Genomic DNA, 12591 nt, shown 5'->3' on the forward strand with positions numbered 1-12591 from the left:
CTCAGCAAAAGAGAACCGACTCTTGACGGTGATGGAAATGAAGGTGACAACGATGGCGACGATGAAAGTGATGACGATTTAGAAGTTACCGTCGCTGCTAAGCATCAAGTCTTTCAGAAAGAGGTAAGGAAATTTTTCACCGTTGCCCGCAGTAAGTTTACGGTAATGCCTCTTAGCGGGAGAATAGAAAATATAAATCGGTGGTTATACGGCCTGACTCGGACACGAAAGTAAACACTGAAACTCCATTTGATCCACGGTTATAACTTAATCTTTTCTTTATTCGTAGGCCGAGCAAGAGTGCAGCTTTGTGGTGGCTGAGGATAACCTGACAAGTTCGCTCTGTGGTCTCAGAATAGCTGATAATACCATTGATTCTGACCACATTACTGCCGACACAGCTTCTTCCTCTGAAGAGGCGGTTTGTGATGAGCGTGTGGTGCGTCGTCGTAAGTTGAATGCCTTCCTCGAAGAATGTTGCGTAATGCCGTTGAGTCGAAAGCCCATGCTTCCATGGGAAGAGGCTAGTGAGAGGTCAAAAGAGCGTTATATCGAACGCACATCGAACATAATAACTGCAGTCTTAAATACCGTGTCCGAGGAGAACGCTGCATGCTTGTGGAATGCTCTACAAAGTTCGCGCTCGATACTTGCCGCGTTAGGAATCGACACAACCACTCAGCCTTCGCAAGAAGCCTACTTAGAAGCGTTGGAGGAAGCTTATAAAAACATGTCCGGATGGGATACTAAGCGACAAGTGTTATCAGTGATGTCGGGGGTCGCCTCATTCGCCGCGATGAAGAAATTCATCCCTGAACTAAGTAGGTACAGATACCATAGGGCTAGTACGCATTCATTACAGTTAGGTCGAGGTGTTGCAGTTCCCAAGAATTCAAATCCCCTCATGCGCATGGATAGAAACCAGTTAGATCACTTTATTTACTTCAAAACTAGTGGTCATCTTATTCAAGACTTGCCTTTCGGGGAGAAGTGCATCAAGCTGACGAACTGGAAAGAGATCAAAGTTCCTAATATCATTCGTACAATGATACCACAGCGAGTAGTTGAACAATACACAGCCTTTTGTCAAGAAACAGGATTTTTACCGTTCAGCAAACGAACGATGTTGAGGATACTGTCTGAGTGCAGTGCATCCGTGCGAAAGTCCCTCCAAGGGCTAGACAACTACGCTGCAGAAGGTGCACGCGCTTTTGACGATCTAGTGGGCATTGTGGAGAACATCAGCCCTAATGTTGAGCCAAGTGCAAGGAGACAAGTTCCCGATACTCTGAAGGCAGGAAAACTCTATCTTAAAGGAGAATACAAAGTAGGCGATCAAAAATAGCCATGCTAAACCTGTCATACAGCTGGCAACATTATTGTTTGCTGTTATTGTTACAGGTACACACCAGCCGCAATAGTGAAGTGGCGGATCATTGCAGTGTACACGCTTTGAGTGATCCTTCTGATAAAGACTTCAGTCAAGAGTGCGATCACCAGCATGATGAGAGATGTAGCCAGGGTGAGGCCCTGGATAACGTACTCATCCGTATAGAGACTCTGGTCCATAGCGCAGAGTTCCACAGCGAAGAGGATAAAGACGAGGCGTCCTATCTTTGCAAGACATCTGTCAATGCTATACGTTCTTGGAAATCACACCAACTAAGATCTGTACACCAAGACCAGGCTCGTTTAGATGCAACAAACGCATTAGACGAACACTCAGCTTTGACTGTTAGCGATTGGGGAATGAAGTTTATTCCCCAGCGATACAGAGAGGCCCAGCAGGACTGGTTTGGAAAGCGGGGTATGTCCTGGCATATTGCTGTTGTTTTCTGCCGGATGGAGGGCACCCTTCACTCACAGTCCTTTGTTCATCTCATGCAGTCTTCCTCACAGGACAGTTCAACAGTAGTTCACATCTGGCAGAACATCCTGATGACAATCATAGACGAAGACACCAGCATTTCGCACGTATACTTGCGCCAAGACAACGCTGGGTGTTACCACTCGAATCTCACAATCCTGGCTGCGGACATTATCAAAAAGTCAACAGGCGTCCAGATCAAGCAAATCGATTTCAGTGATCCCCAAGGGGGAAAAGGCGCGGCGGATCGTCTAGCAGCGCGGTGCAAGAGTCACCGTATACATTAACGAAGGCAACGACGTGACTACAGTGGATGAGATGAAGGAGGCGCTTTTGTCTCAGGGAGGGCTTGAGGGTGTCCGAGTCCTTGTTGTTACTCCCAGTGTAGTATATAGCGAGCAAGAACAATCCAAAATCACCTCTGTCAACAAGCTCAATAACTTTCAATATGTAAACGGGAGTATATATGCCTGGAGAGCTTATGGAGTTGGAAAAGGAAAGACGATCAAGATCCAAAGTTCTCGAAGAGGTATGTTATCCTGATGAAATAGAACATTTTTTCTGCCTTTTCTTTTTTTAATAAAGAAACCACGTGAACATAATTTTGTTTGCATGTTATATGTAGAGGAGAACTACCACTGGTTTGATGAACCGTTCTCGGAGGGTACAGGCTTCAGACGTGTTGGTAGTCAACCGGCCAAGCAACCTGAACGTACAGTCGACCGAGACAATGCCTTAGGAGAGCAACCATTGGAATACGCCAGCCAGCTATTCTCCTGTCCTGTAGACGGCTGCGTCAGAGCTTTCCAGCGTGTATCAGGATTAGAGCGCCACCTTTCCCTGGAGGCTTGTTCCCATGCGACCGAGCGTAAAACCCCTCTGGACATGAGCAAAGAAGAGTACGCGAGACGCCTTAATGAAGGGAGTGGGGCTATTCCAACCCTGCCATGTGATGATGCGCTATCGTCATCTATTGATATCCTACCTAAAGTAAAGGGATGGGCACTGAAGGAATGCAGGAGAGGTTGGAGGTTTAGCGAGAAACAGAAAGCTTACTTGACCTCCAAATTTAAAATTGAAATCACCTCAGGTAGTCAGAAAATGCGAAAACGAATGGTTTGTACACCGCTATTGAGAGTAAATTAGATAAGAGTGCTGATATAACACTTTGTGGTCTTTCCCCAGCACAGTCACAAATGAATTTATTTCTATATACACTTTGCGCGCGAAACAAACAAAGGGCGCCAATTTTAACCAATCAGATGAAGCCATGTCACGCGTGACTGCTTCTTTCAAGTTTTTTTCTGGGACATGACAAGTGATCTTCGCGGGAACGGGTATTCTAAAAATAGACTCATTTGTTACTGTGCTGGGGAGCCCACCCATGCCATAACAACACTCTTGTCTAATTTACTCTTCCTGCTATACATTCTCATAGCATAGATATATTCTAAAAATAGGTATAGGTAACCTTTTTGTTTCACTGAAATATTTGCCCTATTCTCTGTCTGATCCCAGCAAAGCAACTGTGATTGGCGTGAACGTGATGCTTATTTTCCCTTTTGGTACCTCAAGGAAGGGCTTTTATTCGGAAGAGAATAGAAGCGCTAATAAACAAAATCACGTCAGGAGCCCACCTGGAGCGTGCAACTTCCATACAGCGTCTGTGAAACGGCGTTTTCACAAGTAGGTTTATTTTTAGACTAGCCCTTCCCGCGAATTAGGTCAAAAAACAAAGGCAGCTCCGGTTCGGTGACCCTATGACGTCAGCTTAATTTCTTGTAATTGGTCATCGGGCTCCTGTGGGAGTCTCATTAGCGGGAAATTCAATCTAAAAATAACCTTTCTTGTGAAAACGCCGTTGCACGGAAATAGGTAAGTTGCACGCTCCGGGTGATGGGCTCCTGATCACGTTCAAAGGGAAAGTGAAAAGAGGTCTTATTGAAGGGAGGCGCTAACACGAATCAGTGCTCGTAATTCTTACATAACAATATTTTTGCCTGTCGTACAGGTAACAAGCAAGATTCAGAAAAGGTCGCTAAAGACATGCGTAGAGCACGGGATGAAAGTGGGGCACGTCTGTTTAGGATAGAGGAGTTCCTCATGCCACAACAGATAGCAGCATTCTTCTCACGGCTTGAGGTGCAATCCAGACAGAAGGTGGTTGATGGGGAGATCTCGGAAGAGGACGTTACTGCTAACGAAGAAGAGAGCAATTTCGACGAAGTGAGAAAAAGTGTTAACCAAAACATCAATCTCCAGCACCCGATCGTGTTTGACCAATACGACGTATGCCAGCTTGTTCATAATGAAGAGCTAACTAACAATCCACATGATGGAGAATATCTGCCTGGAGCTCGGATTAGCCACGCCTAATACCCCCGTGCGCCGCAGGTCCCCTTATGAACAAGCACTCAAGGAAGCTGTTGCCCTGTGCTCCTGCAGTGTACGAGGTCTAGTATAGGCCATTGACGTCTTAGGTAGTTTTTCATTTGAAACTTGGTTCACTTCTGTTCGAATTTGTAACAGATTTTATGGTCATTCGCATAGAAGCTACGACGAGCTATACTTCTTTGCGTTTATATTTATCGATTTGAGGTGTGAAGGTTTCGGTATAAATTAAAAGGCTTTAGTTTAAAGGTGGAAGTACAATTGGTGTATAGCTTACTCAAGTCATAGATTGCATTTCCATGTGCGCTGTACGCAGATTAGCAAGCTCAAGGGCAAAATATAAGATGTGAAAAAACCAACAAAAACCCCAACTTGAAGAAACCTAGCAAGTAAAAAACTGAAGTCATTAAAATAGATTCTTAATTTTGTCAATTCTCATAAACGCAGAAGTGTGATGCTTATTTATTTCCATTTACTAAATATAACACGGCTGGGAAAATAGGTAAATGCCGTCTGGGCATTTCTGGACATATCTGCACATGCGATGTCACGGTCAGAAAACACATATATACAAAACATCAAGAGCCCAAGACCCCTAAAATATCACACTCTTTTTTAATCCTCAACATGACGAAACCTAGTAAGTGATAAGCAATATTGAATGTTGTATGATATTGGCGAATTTATCCTTTCAAACAAAGTTAAGTGGAAATCACAGCGTATGAACTGTCACGCAAGCATTGTCACAGGCTAATACTTTTTCCCTCGAGCATCCGACGTACCAGAGAGAATATTACTTCTGTTAACTATTTTTTTGTAATAATAAATGGTTTCAGAAATTTCTAAACAAATCAGGACAAGTAGCATAAGAATTTTTCCTTCACGACACGCACTAGAATTGGAACAGCGCGATATGCGGAAAGACTGAAAATCGCTTGGACGTTGGATTCTCCCAGCAAGAGAGTATTCACGAGCCGCCGGTAGAAATTTTATATGTTTGTAATGAAAGGTTAAGAATCCCTAGAAAGTATTTTTATCGAAAAAACGATGCGCACCAGCTGAGATTTTTACCCTAGAATTTAGAGTAAAATTTAAGCGAAACGACCATTTTTTAGAGGAGGTTCGTGCAGGGGCCTTTAATTTGCTTAGAAAAGCGAAAGAAAAATATCAACTATCGGTTTTTAGAAGGTCAGATGGTGTACTTTTACGAGATATAAAAGATAGTTTCCCTTTTTTCATGTTCTTGCTTTGCGAGGCTGCTGAACATTCACAAAATTGGCCGATTTTGAGGGTGGCTCCGAGCCCCATCTTGGCAAAAACAGACAATGCTCGATTTGTCGAAAAATAAAACTCGCTGAAAATTTTTAACTCCATTTTCGAAAATACTTTTATATAGGTCGATATTTTCGAACTGTCGGACGATGTTTGATATTTACGGGCATCAGCTCTTAAAGAAAGAAAGGTGAGTGTAGCAGTAAGCTTTGAACTTGCTAGAAAAGAGTCAGTTAAACCTCGATCAGTCATCTTTGGCTTTAAAGAAAGCAACAATGGTGGCCTTGAATAAGAAGATGCTAACAAAGTGGCATTTAAAAAAAGAAAGGAGAGTGTAGCAGTAAGCTTTGAAGTAGCTACAAAAGACTCACTTAAACCTGGATCAGTTATCTTTGGCTTTGAAGAAAGCGACAATGGTGGCCTTGAAAAGGACAATGCTAACAAACTTTGATTTAAAACAAGGAAGGAGAGTTTAGCAGTAAGCTTTGAACTTGCTACAAAACAGTCAGTTAATCCTCGATCAGTCATCTTTGGCTTTGAAGAAAGTAACAATGGTGGCCTTGATGAAGAAGATGCTGACAAAGTGGCATTTAAAACTAGAAAGGAGAGGTAGGAGTGGACTTTGAATTTGCTACAAAAAGAGTCAGTTAAACCTCGATCAGTCAACTTTTGGCTTTGAAGAAAACGACAACGGTGGCCATGAAGAAGAAGATGCTGACAAAGTCACATTTAAAACAAGAAAGGAGACTGTAGCAGTAAGCTTTGAACTTCCTACAAAATTGTCAGTTAAACCTCGATCAGTTAACTTTGGCTTTGAAGAAAGCAACAACGGTGGCCTTGAAGAAGAAGATGCTGGCAAAGTGGCATTTGACACAAGAAAGAAGCTGGATCATCTCGCAATCCCGAGAGCGACATTCGATACTGATTTCTGACTGGCTTGTTTGAAGTATTAACTGGACTGACTGAAGATTTTCGGGGACAACGGCATTCTTTTGTAGAAATATCGAGCCTTGAGTCCTTCAATAATGTAACCTGACAACACATTGCCTTGTGCAACTTACACTGATACATAGCTAGTCGACAACATAAACTAACAGTACATATGCAAGTATAGACTTCAGACTAGTAATGGACAAGGTTTAGGAGTCTTTTTTTGAGTTCATATACATGTTAAAATTACTAAACGGAAATAGTTTCCGATTTTATAAGCAAAGAAAATTTTTGAAAGAAGTAAAAGTGTTTGATCTCCTGTGCTACCAGCTGTGCCTGGAGGCCCGGTCAGAGTGTCAGACTGGTTGAAGGCTCATTGTTGTCGCTTTGCTGTTTTGCAAGACAGGAAACTTTGCTCCGCACTGTCTCTTCTCACTCAGGTGCACGTGCACACATGGTCGCCGGCCAGGAGGTCATTAGTAGGAGCTTCCATATGCAGTAGATCTTTGAGTCAACCTTTGCCCGTGTCTTTCTATTTTTAGAACGAACCCTTGAGCAGGAGACTCGCATTTACATAAATTTACATCAATTTGCACGATTTAAATACAGTTTTACTGCTTTATTTGTCTTCGTTAGACAATAACTTACTCTGATAAGGGCGTGTATGAGAGAGGCAAGCTCCTACTCATGAGCTCCTGTCGCCGGCGACATACTGCGGGGAACGAGCATGCTTCGGTTTGGTGTCCCGTCCAGGGGTGAGTAATAAAAATCTCAGTTGCTTCATGCTATTCAACTTTAAAAAAGACCAGTTATATGATTAGTGCATCACCGACCTAGGAAAAAGGTATCTATTAACGTAACAGCTTGTGAAATTCAACAGAGAAGTGATATTAAGTATTTAGGATTTTTTACAAATGATACTGTAAAATGGGATACCCACATATAGCATGTTAATAATCGATTGGCAAAGAACCTGGGCATCCTTAACAAGCTTCGCTATTATGTCTCTATAAGTACTCTATGGCAACTCTATTATAACCTCATCTACCCTTATATTTCATATGGTTTGATCAGTTAGGGAACTGCAAGTCAAAGTCGACTTCAAACTGTAAAAAAGCAAACAAAACAAATGTATTCGAGCAATATTTTTTGCTTCCCAAATAGAAACTGCTCCCATTTACTATAAACTACTCGAAATTCACACTCTTGACAATGTATTCGATCCTACCTCCTTGTCAGCCAAATATAATAATGATAATTGGGAAGAAAGGGAATACGATTATTATATTCCCTTCCTTCCTAATTATTATTTTATTATTATTTGTGTGTGTGTGTGTTTGAACTTAACGTAAGACTCCTTAGATGCAACTCATTGGTGTATATAATACGGCATATTTATGTAAACTTGTCAATTTCTTAATTTATTACTATTAATTTAATTTTTATCTGTACTATCTATTTTGCCAGTTCACTTCTGTACATATATGCATATATTTTTGTTTCCTTTCATTTAATTCCTGTGGTAGTGGCCATTTCGAAAGCATTTGCTACTATCGCTACTAAGCACTGTTTCCTACTTTCTTTTAATTGTTATGCCTATTATTTATTTTCTGAAATAGTGCATAATAATAATAAATCTTGAAATCTACAGAAACCGGGATGAGCTCCAGCAGTGTGAACCCTCGGGGATCGAGAGCGACTTAGCTTTGCCTTGCATTGCCAACCATGATGTGTACTAATCTGGATAATACAAGAATATAATTATCTGGAGCATTCAGTTGTTACGTTCTGATCAATAACAAGGTCAAGAGTAGACAAAGTCAGCAGTTTAGTTTAGTAACTGAAAGCGAAAGCACTGCGTGTGCAGCACCATGTAATCTTAAAAAAGCAATTAAGTAATTTTATTGTATGAACAATATTAAGTCTTCCAAAAATGGAATCGTGTACACCTGTGTTGACGAAGAGACTCGGTGGTAAAGATGGACTCTCCTGATTATGGACTGCTAACTTGTAAAAAAATCAAACATAATGATTTGTACAATTTATTGCCATGCATGGTTATGCCTTATTAACTTTACTTAACTTTATCGTTGAAGACCTTTGGAACTTACGCAAGCTTTTTAAGGTGTTAAGCTTCCAAAATGTTGCTTAAAATTTTCGTTATATTACTTAAAAGACCTGGTAGTGACTGAGTGCTTGACAGTTTATACCGCGTACTTTTGTTTCTTAAATTTGCTATATATTTTAGTAGTTTAGTTTGTATATTGCGATGTGGCCATGTAGCTGTTAGCGTCAGTAAAAGAATGCCGGATTCATTGAAGTAAGAAAGATCATTTTCTTTGACTTAAAACAAATCATCTTAAACTTCAAAGGCCTTGCGCAAGGTCTTTCCATCTCCTGGAGTTTAGTAAGACCATGTGAGATGGGGAAGTTAAAACTTAGGCACCAAGGTCCAAAAAATGGTTAGGGGATCCTCGGTAGCATGGCTCTAGGCTTGATTAAGATGGCCAAGATAAAAATTAAGGAAAAACATGAATAATAATAGAGACATTAAATAAGATATCCCGAAATGGGTTTAAGGGTAACGAGTAGCGCCCTATTTTAATTTTTATTTTGCGATGACGAGATCGATCTTACCCAGTACACCCAGCCGTTTTTTCCGGGATAGAAACCAGTTTACCCGTAGAAGAATTACAAGTAGCGACAGAGGAGACATAATGGAGAAACGAGTAAGTTTTCATCATCGGAGTACTTTCTCAACAGAGAACATTCGTAAGGAAGAATTTTAGATATATTTGATAGCCTTTCTTAAACAATTCAGCAAACTTATTTCTGAAGGAAAAGAGCGACCTTGCTGCTGGACCTGCCATCTTTGTAAACAATCGGTACCAACTCCCCGCCCGTTAACTCTACGGGTATGGCTGCATGTACATTTTACTTAAAAGGGTACACTATCCGTACCCGTATATGTAATCGTACACTGATTAATTCAGTCTCAACATTACAACACAGTAAGGGAACAAAGAACTGTACTTTGCACTTACCAGTACTCCAACTCGCACCCTCCATATCTGTAGTACTGTGTCTTCACCCCTACACTAAAACGACGAACATGCTCAACCCAGCACAGTAATTTTCATTATTTACTTTTCTATGATTGGTCAATTAATATCTATGTTTATGTTATGTTTTAAAGTATCAATATCTCTATGTGTATAGGACAGATTGACATCATCAGGAAATACGTGAAATTCAAGAATTTTTGAGCAATGATAAAAATCTCTCGTATATAATAGAAACAAAATTGGCCCGATAACTGATCCCTGAGGAATACCACAAGGGACTGTGCGAAGTTCCGATGTTACACCATTTACTGTAAACATTTTATTACGGTTTTTGAGAATAGGTGTCGCCGAATCTGTTAAGGAGATGTGTTATGCTATACAGAATTTATGCTTCTTGCACACGTTTCTACAACGGGGCATACTGATACGGCATGCACGGGTGGCTAAAGGCAGCGCTTAAATTCACTTTAGAGCAAGGGGCACTTAAACCAAAAGAATCGGAAAAACAGGCCGGGAATCTTGGAACTGAAGTAAGCAATATTGGATGTAGAATTGTAGAATAGGAAAAATAGGAGACTTTTAACTCTCAAATAGCAGATTTGTATTTAGGTCTTAATTGGCTTTCATACTTTTTTACTGCAAAACAAGTGTTTTTGTCCTCCGATTATGAGGAAAAGTTTATCTCAAGTTGTTATCATACTACTCTCCTTTTTAGCCATTATCGCACGCCAATGGAGACGAAAACTGTCATTTCCTACGGTAAGTTCACCCGAGTATATTTTCATCCCTTGATCACCGGGTTCGAAAGGGGCTTCTTGACCACAGACTGAATTTGGCTTTGGTGGTCGTGAATTCAACTCAACCATATTGGTATACCGCACCATCCTTGAACATGTTATGCAATAAATCCTTGCTGATTGGCATTCTCCTGCGGGACTGGAAACTTACTAACATTGTACCCATCTTTAAGAAAGGAAAGAGGGATCTTTATCTGGAAAGTTATCGAGCGCTCTGTTCTGGCGGGTCTACGGGATCATATATAGTAAACACCCGCAAATTAGAACCTAGAATTTAAGAACCTGTTAGGCTATAAATACTAAAATTTCATTTTAGACCCCTCTTACGCAAAAGACAGGTTAGCCTAAAAAGATTAAACAAGTTCTGATTTTTAAAATATGACCTTGTAATTTCAGGCGACTGGAACAAATTGCACTTTAAACTGACACAGATATTGTTTAAAACTTATTTTTTGTGGTTATGAAATATAAAGGCATCAGCATCCTCATGAGAGGAAATCAGTCATACCATATCATAGAGTACCTTTCTTTAGTGGAAATAAGAACGGATTTAAGAACCTATATAGCCTAAAACTACTGTGAATACCATTTTTATAAGAACCTATTTAGCCTAAATTGGATTTTTTTTTCTTGTATGCTGATGTTTACTGTATTTTAGCTTTAACTGTAGTGTCTCGAAGATATTAGCTCTCGCAGCTACTCTGAAATTCGAAATAAAATTTGTGTATGTATGTATGTTACCTTTAGCACGGCGCGTGAGTACACTTTGCAATCCGCGACTCCAGTGGGTACCATATGGAAGATACAATGACTTTCTTTGAAGAATATTAATGCGATCGAAATCCTACGTTAATTTGACGAGACCGGTATGAAGCTGTTTCGCCTCGTCCTGTTTAGGTTATTCTACTGGTTTGGTATCACACTGCGAATCTTGGTTATTCCACGTGGTCTCTCTGGTTTGTTGCTCTTAGTTTGGGGTGTGGTCCATCAATGTATAGCCCCGCTTCTGATCCTGGTAGTAGTTGGGCGGATGGCTCAAGTTCTTCGATTTCAACGCCTGTTAACGTTCCCAGATATGCTTCTGTCGTTGTCTTCTACCTCTCCGCCTCCCAATTCTTCCTCTCAAGCACCTTTGCATTCCTCTCACCAATCTTCGCACCCTCAGGACCCTCTGCAATCAACGCAACCTTCTCAGGACTTCTTAGATACATTCTTCGTTTTTCGGTGCCTAATGCTATCTATTAGCTCGTGTGAAATCCAGCCCTGTTGCTTTTCCGACCACGATTTTGTTGTTCTCTCTGTCCAGTCCGATGGCGATCATACCCGTTCCCAGTTCTCTGGAAGTTTCTCCCTTTTGTCTGACGAGGGTTTTACCACGTATACCAAAGATCGTGTCGACGATCTGTTACAATGCATGTAGCACTTTTCATCGGTCAAGGCCTGGTGAGATTTTGCTTAAAAGTGCCAGCAGGGCAGAAATTATCGCCTTCGCTAGTGATAAGCGTAAGAGGCTCTCGCACGATACAGTCCTACTCACCAATCGCATCAGGTAACGTCTTCGTCGGCCCTCAAATAGTTGAGTTAGCTATGGAGAGCCGATTTCAGCACTTATCTTAAGCAAGTTGGACGGCTATAAAACTCGTTCTAGAGTTCAGTGGCTCTTTAAAACTGTAACGTAACTATGTCGAGTCAATCTTAAACTCTGACGGCATTGAAGTTTTTACACGTGCTGAAGTCGAGCGAGCGCACGTAGAGTTTTATTCTAATTTGTTTTCTGAGGAGCCTCTTGACTTTGACTATAAGCATCTTTTTTTATAATTGTTAGTAAGTGCCTTTCCCCTACTCAGAGTGATTCATGCAAAGGCCTCTTAACGCTTGACGAACTGACCACTTCGCTACAAATTAAAGCCTTAACCTGGGAAAGTCCCCGGGATCAGATGATTTAACCGTGTAATTTTATTTGCATTTTTGGGAAATCCTGGGCCAAGTAGTCTCCGTGTCGCAAACCAGTGTTTTTTAGACTGCGAACTTACGGATTCCGTATCATGAAGGGCAGCATTACTCGGCTCATCTTTAAAAAGCGCAGTAACAGCAAAGACTTAAAAAATTGGAGGTCCATCTCTCTGCTGAATGTCGATTACAAGATCATTTCTAGGGCTGTTACTACCCGCCTTTCAAATTTCCTTTAACGAGTAGTCCATCCCGATCAGACCTGTTCTGTACATGCCCGTAGCATTTTCTCCAATATAGTTCTCCTGCGCAGCGTTTT

The sequence above is a fragment of the Montipora capricornis genome, chromosome 13 (assembly GCF_036669925.1).
Source record: "Montipora capricornis isolate CH-2021 chromosome 13, ASM3666992v2, whole genome shotgun sequence".
Lineage (NCBI taxonomy): Eukaryota > Metazoa > Cnidaria > Anthozoa > Scleractinia > Acroporidae > Montipora > Montipora capricornis.